This window comes from Psammomys obesus, unplaced genomic scaffold, assembly GCF_907164565.1.
Source record: "Psammomys obesus unplaced genomic scaffold, mPsaObe1.curated_primary_1811, whole genome shotgun sequence".
NCBI lineage: Eukaryota > Metazoa > Chordata > Mammalia > Rodentia > Muridae > Psammomys > Psammomys obesus.
In genome coordinates, this window is record NW_026591918.1 from 526,883 (window position 1) to 537,497 (window position 10,615).

The following is a 10,615-nucleotide window of genomic DNA, read 5'->3' on the forward strand; positions in this document are numbered from 1 at the left end:
GAAAGAAAGAAAGAAAGAAAGAAAGAAAGAAAGAAAGAAAGAAAGAAGGCCTAAGTCCTGGCCTTTCTAGGTGAGGCCCATAGAAAGTGATTCAGTTGAGGAAGGGCCTCTAGGCAGAGTCCCATAGCAGAGTCTCTTTAAAAGAGGGACGGGCCAGGTGCAGAGACACACATGCTCATTTTTTTTTTTCGATATAATACCACGTTGCCATCTCACAACTCTACTCACACAGCAGTGGTAGCCAGTCCCGAGCCAACATCAATGCTAACCCCTCGATTCTCCAAAACTGTCAGCCAAGCAACTAACTACCCACACACACAACACACACACTCAAACGCACACACATGCACATGCATATACACACACTGGCGCAGACACATGCAACACACGTGTGCACATACATACATACACACACACACCACACACATGCCCGAGTGCGCACACAGGTGCACACGCAGGAAAAACATTACGGCATTGTAGCTACACAGGACTTTTTCATTTTCTGAGGCAGTGTGCAGCATCACTGCACGGCCCAGTTTGGTCTGATTCCCTGTGCAACCATGGCGACCTCATCCTAAAGATCTTACTGCCTCAGCCTCCTGAGGTCGGGGGTTAGGCGTGCACCACCATAATCGGTACGGGTCAAAAATCACAATGGTACTGAAGGTGAAGACCAAAGCTGGAAGAGCCACACCTCTCAGTTTAAACCTGTGGGACAGGAAACACAGCAGCACAGCGCAGCAGACAGTTGTAGTCCCTGAAGGAAGCTGAGGCAGAAGTGTGAGGCCAACCAGAACGACATAATGAGGCCTGTCTCAAAAAAGGAAAAACCAAACACAAACAAACAAAACCTTTGGTGACCAAGGGGCACTGGTTCCAGGACACACCTAAGATGCCAAAATCACAGCCAGTGGGTAAAGGCACCCTGCTACCAAATGTGACAACCTGAGTTCAGTCAGCAGGCGCCGTAAGATGGAGGGAGAGAACTGACTCCCTCCCACGGGTTGTCTCCTGTAACCATGCACAAACCACTCAGCGACACACACGGAAGCTGATGCAGTTTAAAAACACTGCCGTACCCATAGATAACCAGCTCTCTTGTGTTTGCGTATAGTTGTATTTGCATAACTTATTTCACTAGCATATTTTAAATCACTTAAAGAGTACTGATGATACCTAACGTAATGCAATTGTCATATGGAAATTTGTTACATAATACCAGTTATGGAATAATGACAAGAAGTATGTATGTATATGGTTATACACACACATATATTACAGTCACAATTTCAAAACCTTTTAAATTTTTATTTATTATTACTCTATTTGTGTAATTGATGTGTGTGCTTGTGGGGTCAGGGACAACTTTGTGGAGTCTGTTCTCGTTCTCTCCATCCACCTTTATGCCGCTTCTGGGGGTTTTTAAAGCAGGTCTCCAGGCTTGTGCCATAAATGCCTCTACTGCTGATCCAGCTCGCTGGCTCTCAGGTACATTTTTTCAAAATGTTTTTAACTTGTGTTTGTTTTAACCCAAGGGTGTGAAAACTACACCACTGAAGGCTGCACTACTGAAGGCTGCTGTACGTATAGGCTGCTGGAGATATTGTTCCATCTTTGTCCACAATCCATGACATGGAAACCGCTGCACGCCTCGTGATCTTGAGAGAAACAATAGGAGCAGGTTATAACTTGGTTCTTGTACAGACTTCCTATAAGCCTTGAAATGACTGGGACTTAGGTCTCAAACCCGGGCCAAAGGCTAACTGAGGTGCCTACTTAACGATCGAGTCAGGCCTGGCTGTTGTCGCAGGGACTGGTCCTCAGTCTGCCTGTTATCGGGCATGGCTGCTAGACCCGACCCTCTTCCGTAGCCTTCTCCAGCCCGAAGGCCGGATGCTCTTCCCCGGCTGCCCTTCTCTACTTGATCGGAGCTTGAGCTCTGCTTCTTCCCCGGGGGTGTCCATGCGTCAGTGCACACAAGGCTGGAAAGAGTGAAGCAGAGTCCAGAATGAGTGGGTCTGCAAGCTTCCGTCTGGCAGGGAGTGCCAGGTGGGGGAGGTGGTGCGGAGAAAACTGAATTTTAGCGTTACAGCTCTCTTAGAGTGAAACTGCTTGTGCGTTTTATCCAGGGTGAAAAAGGGCAGCATGGACCTTGGGGAGTGGGAAGGGGTTTTCAGGGTGGAATTATCATTGGCTGGGGCTTAGGGAATCCCTCATTCCCACGGGAGGCATTCCAGGAATCCGAGGTGCTTGCTGAGCGGGTTCTTAATGGGAGAAAGGGAGTTGGGCCTGTAGTTTCTCAGCTTGTGGCATTCCTCAGGTAGAGGATGTGGGGGAAGAGGGAGCCCCACTGATGAAGACGGTCCTCCATTTCAGGAAGAGCTCAGGGCTGTGATGGTAGACTGCAGCCTTCGCAGCAGGGGTTCCCAAAACAACCCAGCCATTTTTGTTACCTGGCCTTTCAGTCTACCTTTTACTCTTCTGGTCTCCTGGCTCTCCCTCCCTCATCTCCTCACATGGCCCAGCTCAGGGCCGTGTTCACTCTGGACTCACCCAGCTGTCTCTGCCTCTGAATATGCTCTCCCTTTTATCTACAATGAACCTTCTCTTCCACCATACCTAGGAGCAATCATGTCCCACCTTTTTAGTTCTTTGTTTCATTCACTGGGAGATGCTTTTCTACCAACTCCCTTTGACTCACACCTAAGTATATTCTAATGAGATGACTCATATGACAGAATATACTAATATAATAATAGTTCAGCACGGGGTGGATTTCAGAAAGACCCAGGGCTTAGAGAATGACAGTTGGAAGTTTCAGCCTGTTCAACCCTAGGAAATAGGAGATGGGACTTGGAGCAACAGGCCAGTACAGTAGATACAGGCTGTGTATACAGTAGAGTACACATCCAGCCCTCACGAGGCAGAAGCAGGAGTGCTGCAGTTTTGATGCCTGATCCACGTAAAGAGTTCTAGAGCCTACCCCTGAGGCCTTGCGACAATATCCATACTCTGTGTGCGCATGCATAAAATTGAAGAAAAGAAAACAGAAAATGAAGACAACAAGCCGCACAGACAGAGGAACAACATGGCTGAGGGTGATGAAGCTCCAGCAGAGGGTAGATGGAGTGCTGCACGCGTAAGGCCCAAAGCACTTGCGCAGAGGGCCTTCGGCATCAGCTGTGGAGTGTGTTCAGTGAGACGAAGGCAGGCTCCTGATTTAGCTGAGGTTTTCCTTAGCATATCCTGGGGCAAAAGGCTTATGTGCTTTACTCAGGAGAGCTCTTGCAAGCATCAGGGGTAAGAAAGGGGGAGTCAAAAAAAAAAAAAAAAAAGAAAGAAAGAAAGGGGGAGTCAGGCCTAAGATGGAAGAAGCACATGAAAGGCTGGATGGAGTTGATGTCAGCAATTTTTTAGTGTCTCAGGACCGTCCTCATGAGGCCTGATCGAAGTTCTTGAACTTTGAACTTTTGTACCTGAACACTAAAAACTCACTTAACTAGAAAATGTTTAAACATGATTAGTTTTCCCTCATCAGCATTATAGTTAGTTGATCTGTGTGATTGAGACTCTTTTAGACCTGCTTGTAACTCAGGCTCCCTCTCATCGACAGCCAGCTCATAACTGGTAGTAATGGGTAGCAGGGCTCACAGGGATCCACAGAACAAGAGCGGCCACTGAGCGAGCACAGAGCAGTTTTGATAGCACCTTGCCCACACAAAGTAGCTTTTGTTATATCAATTGTGTTGATGCCAAAACTGAGGCTCACTAACTTAAGAAGCTTGGCCAAGACCACAAAAGAAGTAAACAGCAGATTTTGGTTCAAAATCAGGTCTGGAGGAAAAAAAAGAAAAAGAAAACCAAAGCCTTTTGCTTGTTTGGTTTTGGTTTTGGTTTTTCTAAGACAGGGTTTCCCTGTCTGTCCTGGAACTCACTCTGTAGACCAGGCTGTCCTCAGATTCAGAGATCTGCCTCCTGAGTGCTAGGACTAACGGTGCCCACCGCCACCTGGCCACAACCAAGGCTCTTTATCATGACGCCTGTAAGAAGAAAAGAAGTAGGTAGGTCATGAATCGCCTAGTACATAATTCAACAAATGCAGGTAGAGCAGAGTGTGGTGGGGCACAGCCGCCATCCCAGCACTGCAGAGGCTGAGGGGGAGGATGACCACCAGCTCTGGGCCAGTCTGACTGCTCAGTGAGACCCTGTCTCAAACCAAACAAAACGTAGGTACTGAGGAGATGGCTCAGCCAGTAGGAGAGCTGGGGGACTTCCTTCACATCTCCAGGAAGCCCACAGAAGGCCAGGTGTGTCTTGGTAACCCAGGATGGCTGCAGGGGGCAGTGGAAAAAGGCAGACGGGCCTCTGAGGCCTGCTGATCTCCACTCTAACTGCAGCTTCAGAGGGACCCTGTCTCCAGAGAGTAAGTGGGAAAGCAGGACACCATGTACCAGAGAGCAAAAGACAAACAACAGCAACACTCCGAATAGGTACAAACACTACAGACCCTCCCAAACGTCTTTTCCTCTTTCCCTACCCCATCTCCCCGCCCTCCCCTCTCTTATCCTCCCCCGTTCCCCTCTCTGCTGCTAAACCTTAAGCCCAGGCCCCAGAAGAATGCTCTACATTCCCAGCCTAAAATTCCATAACGTACCCACGGGTCATCTGCTTCCCTTTTTCAGGGTAGACTAATATTACTGTCCTGCGTCCCTCTAAAAACATTAGATACAAACATCGTTTCCTTCTTAATAGACATGTGTGAACACACTAGCTCCTCCTTGGTTTCCCTGGGCCACACCCTTGTAACAGCTCAGCCGGCGTCTGAGTCCCCTGCTACTGAACATATTGCAGAAGAACACGCGAGAACTTGTACTACATGTGCCCTGCTTATCTGCTCCTGACAGAAGAAGCAGGAAGCAGGATGCCCGAGAACTAGGTAGAGGAAAGAGGTGGAGGACCAGAGGCACGGAGATAACCAGGGCCTTTCATCCAAACAGCCTTCCTTCTTTATGATGGTACGGCGTCTTGTCCCTAGTCAGCCACGGTTTTCAGGTGCGTCTCACAAAGCGGTTGCATTTCCCCTTCTAGGTTCTCTGTTCATGTTGCACGAGGAATGTGAGCACCCCCGTCCGCTTAGCAGCGGGGACCATCTGGCTCCAGGTTCCGGGCTGAGGAGACAGTGCTGCAAACACGACTGGCAGGCCCGGCCCGCGCTCCGAACCTCACGGCCCGAAGGTCTCTGTCCCATCATACAGTACTTGACCGCATTAAGTCTAATGGAGCTCACTGAGTGCTACTCTCCCGCAGTAAATTACGGTGTGAATGTCTAGAGGGCTGGGTTGGAGAAATGGCTCTGTAGTTAAGAGCACTGGCTGCTCTTGCAGAGGACCGGGGTTCGATTCCCAGTTCTCACATCGTGGCTCAAACCACCCACAACTCTAGTTCCAGAGGATCTGACACCCTCTTCTGACCTCTACAGGCACCAAGCACACATGTGCTATACAGACATACATGCAGGCAAACACCCATACACACAAAATAAAATAAGTGTTTCTTTAAAAACGTATCTTGAGGGCAGAGGCCCCACTCACTCTGCTGAAGTGAGGTGGGTGCGTGTTGGTAGGCTCCAAAGGACAGAAGATAAATTTGATTGTCCTGATGTTCTCGCGTGCACCGACAGAGGCCATTACGCTCGGAAGTCCCACATGTCCTCTATCAACGACTGAGTTAAAGGAAGCGAGAGGTGCCCACCGCGCAGGGAGCTCTCATCTCCTGTCCTCTCCTCATCCCGAAGGGAGAGGTTGCGAGACAAGTGCGGATAGCAAATATCCGTTCTAGGTGCTGATTATTATTTTTACACACTGTATTTTGCTGGTTTATTTGTGTGCCTGCGTGTGTGCATGCACAAGCGTAGGACACACATGCGGAGGTCCTGAGTCTCTGTGGGAACCTGAGTTTCTCCATCTGCCATGTGAGTCTCCGAATTTGAACTCATATTCTCAGGTTGGCGACAGGTATTTTTTCCAGCTGAGCCATGTCACTTGCTCCAGATGAAAACTATTAAACGCTTTTTTCTTTTAAAGGAAAGATTGGGCATGGTGGCCCAAGCCTTTAACCCTAGCCCTCAGGGGGCAAAGGCAGGCAGATCTTTATGAGTTTCAGACCCACCTGGCCTGCATAACCCATTTCAGGCCAGCCCAGGCTACATAGCAAGGCCAATAAATAAGTAAATAAATAAAAATAAAAAGGAAAGAAGGCAACTCTGCCATTGTTTTTCCTATTTCCGTTTATCTTTCTTGCTGTAATAGTAACACAAAGAAATGGGAACCTGCTGGGTGAGGTGGTGCACACCTGTAATTCCAGCACTCAGGGAGGCAGAGAAAATTGGATCTCTTCAAGTTCGAGGCCAGCCTGGTCTACAAATCAAGTCCAGGACAGCCAAGGCTACACAGAGAAACCCTGTCTCAAAAATCACAACAAAAGAAAGGGTAACTCTCCTGCCACCCAGGCAGTGGGGACTGAACCCAGTGTCTCCTAAGTACTAATCAAGCCCTCATCACTGTTAGGTGTGAAGCCCTCTTCCCTTTGCTTTTAAAGATTAATTAATTCAAGAAGGGGTTTCTCTGTGTAGCCTTGGCTTTCCTGGAACTCACTCCATAGACAAGATGGCCTTGAACTCACAGAGATCCACCTTCCTCTGCCTTCCAACTGCTGGGATAAAGGAGTGCACTACCACCTGGCTTTAAAGTCTTTGTTGTTGTTGTTGTTTGAGACAGGGTTTCTTTGTATAGCCATGGCTGTCCCTGTTCAGGTACTCAACTCTGTAGACCAGGCTGGCCTCAAACTCACAGACATACATCTTCCTCTGCCTCCCAAGTGCTGGGATTAAAGGCGTGTGCCCCCACTGCCCGGTGAAATCTTTTTTTTTTTTTTTATGATTTATTTATTTTATGTGCATTGGTGTTTTGTCATCACTCCCCTCTCTGATGAGGAGGCCTGGCTTCTTAAAGCTTGTTACCATCTCCCAACACCATCAAGCTGGGAACTAAGCCTTTTGCGTACAGACCTGTGCAAGGACATGCTCATACATCTGAGCCATAGGAACATGTTAATATAAAAACATGCTTTGTTGCTCGGGTCAAAAATGTCATCAAAAGTGACATGATTTGTTGTTTTATTTTGTTTCAGTGGATTGGACCCAGGGCCTTACATTTGCTGGATAAAAATTCTTCCACTGTGCTATGTTCCTAGACTAAGCTAATATTGTAGTTACTGAGTCCATCATTGTTCAGAGGAAAAAGCCCCTGGGTAACGGAGGCCAGATTCTGACAGGCAGGAACAAATGTGCCTTCTGCTAAAGCTTCATCCAGCCTGCATCCTGCCTGGGTCTACCTCACCCAAGAAAATTGGCTTCTTTTCTTTGATTGGTTTTTTGAGTCAAGGTGTCTCTTGCTCTGTAGACCAGGCTAGCCTAGAACTCAGAGAAGCCCCTGCCTCCTGAGCGCTGGAATTCGCAGTGTGTGCCACCATGTCCAACTGGCCCCTTTACTTCCTTGGTATGTGGTTAGGTAAAGAAAAGGAGGAAGACTCAGTGCTAGCGAGCTGGGGTTTTGCTTGTTTTCACAGGCAGGTGCCGCCAAGCTTAGCTATCCATTCTGTTCTGTTTTGTCTTTAAGTATTGGCCATTTTGTACCATTGGCCACACAGAGAAAGGACCAGGGATCGCTCTTCTCGGTAGATGTATTCTGGCTTAGGGAAGGTGCCGCAAAGGGATGTCTTTGAATTCAGGCTGAACTCCCTAGAAACCTAAAATGCATTATAAAAGGTCTGAACATGGTGAATGACTTCACTGTTCACCTTAAATACTGGCTGCGGTGGTTTGAATGAGGATGGCCCCCAAAAGCTCACTTACTTGAAGACGTGGTCCCTGCTTGGAGAGGATTAGGAGGTGTGACCTTGTTAGGAGGTGTCACTTCCGGTGGGCTTTGAGGTTTCCAAAGCCGGGGCCATTCCCGTTAGCTCCCGCCCCCTCTCTCTGCCTCTCTGAGCCACTGATCCAGCACCATGCCTGCCTGCTGCCAACCTGCTACCGTAAGGGGCATGGACTCACTCTCTAGAACTGCGAGTCTCCAAGCTAAAGTCTTTCTTTTATAAGTTGCCTTGGCCATGGTGGTCACGCCGGCACAGAAGTAACTAAGACATGGGTGGATGATTGCAAAAAAGAGTTGGGTGACTATTTAAGCAGCTCAGCTAACAGCTGGAAGGCAGTCCTGTGAACTTCCGTGCAAGATTGCCGCAATCAGCGTTTAGCATGGAAACTCAGAGTTGAGTTTTTCCTCTTACATGCCATGAAAATCACATTTGTGATTTAAAAATCAATTTCTTCCACTGTCTGTCTCTTCTAAAGTACAAAGGTGTTTCTTATAATCCACAGAAAACTGACCAAAATATATATATATACATATCAGAAAACACTTTAGGTCATTAAATGACCTGAAGGATTACATCCCCGCAAGAGAGTATTTATCAAACTGTATAAAAATTTAGTGAAACTGTGGCCCTGTGTTACCCCATTGCAGCATTCACTTGCAAGGTCTTGTCGGAGACGGCAAGGTTCAAATATGATTGCTGTTTATATCTTTATGTGACTCTGAGTTCTTAAAATTCTGCGACCCAAGAAAAGACAAGAGAAACTGCCTGGATACTAAGCATGGTGTTTGGTGCTGGTACTGGCTAATTTGGTGTCCAAATTTAATACATCCTGTAGCCAAACACGACAGATAGGAAACTCTTTCCCCCTTGACGTTAAAAGCCATAAAATGTTGAGACAAAAAAACTGGGGCTGGAGGGATGACTAAGGCAGTAATATTCTCGTTGTCCACGAAGCAGGACCCGAGTTCGGATCTGTAACAACTGGGTAAGCTGGGTGTAGGGTGAGCCTGCAGTCCCAGTACTGGGGGGGGGCACACACAGGTGAGTTCCAGGGCTTGTCAGCCACTAGTCTATGTCTGGGACCAGTGAGAGGCTCTTTCAGATAGATAGATAGAGATAGACGGACAGACAGACGGACAGACAGACAAGGTGGAGAGTGATAGAAGAAGATACTTATTTGAACCAATGTCAAACCATGATCTACATACTTGCAGTTAGGGGCATGCTCGCTGCACACACGTGTGCACACATGTGCACACACACACACTCACACATGTATATACAATGAACACAACATGGTGAGCAGGTGTATGATTGGCATAAAGTGTTTGTTATCGTGCACCATGTGGCCTTAGGAAGCTAATGCTAGACTTGTCAAACTTACCCACTCAAGCGTCCATACATTACCACAGCAACATGGTACATTATCCTGCAGACTGGAAAAGCATGTTTCATTGATCCCACAGTTATTGGTCCCGAGAACTAGTCAAGGTTCTGTGACTGTATTTGCAGATCATTAAAATATATCAAAGTGTTCAGAGATAAACACTTCACTTTACCAGCATTTCACATGACAACAAAACCTTTCTCCAGTCTCCCTGTGACAACAGGATAGCCATGCACTTTGGAACATTGTGAGTGCCAATACATGAGAGCTTCAACAGCAACACAATCATCTTAGTGTAAACACAAATGTTGAACAGATCATGATTTTAAAACACCTGTAAAGCACACCTTTGGGTTTGAGCTGGAAATTAGGGCACTGCCCATTTTCTTAGGTGTAACAATGAGGTTTGAAGGAGAATACACCGGCTCTTAAATGAAGCTTGAGGAAGAATTTAGAGGCAAAACATCATGACAATCTACATCTTATTTTCAGTGGTTCATAAATAAGGTTAGAAGTCAGGCGTGCTGCACACACTTTTAATCCCAACACTCAGGAGGCAGAGGCATGCAGATCTCTGTGATTTCGAAGCCAGTATGATCTACGTAGTGAGTTCCAGGACAGCCAGGGTTATACAGAGACCCTGTCTCAACAAACAAACAAATAAACTAACACTACGGTTAGATGAAGAAGAATGTTAATGACAACTAATAAGAGTTATAAAAATAGTAATTGTTAAAAGCAGGTGGACGGTGGCTTCTCTTCATTGTGGTATGTTAGCGATGATGGACAGTAAGAGTCACACAGATCCGTAGCAGTTGATGCATTGGTTGGCTGTATTTGGGAGAAAATCCAGGCTCTCAGGCGTGCTCAGCAAGCACACCCACACCCACATCGCCAGCTGCTTCTCCTCCTTTTAACTTTCCTTGATGTTTAAATATTTTTCAGACTAAAAACTTTGGGAAAGACTTTCATTAGTTTTTTTTTTCTTCCTGTCAAAAACAAGTTATGATTATGTAATCCCCCAAAGGGACTCCCTTCCTAAAACATGAACTAGGAATTGGAGGCCATACAAATCTGAGAAATTTTCAAATAGATTTTGTGGGGTTTTTTTTTCTTCTAAATCATTGCTTAAGCATAAACAGATCTGACCTTTGTCCTAGCAATTATTGACTACTTCTTTACCCAGACTCCACAGGACCTTGTACGTTCAAGTTTGCCAGAGACACTGGAACTTCATAATCACCAGCAAGTTTCATCATACAGCCCCCACACATGATCTTAATATGACACTCCCGG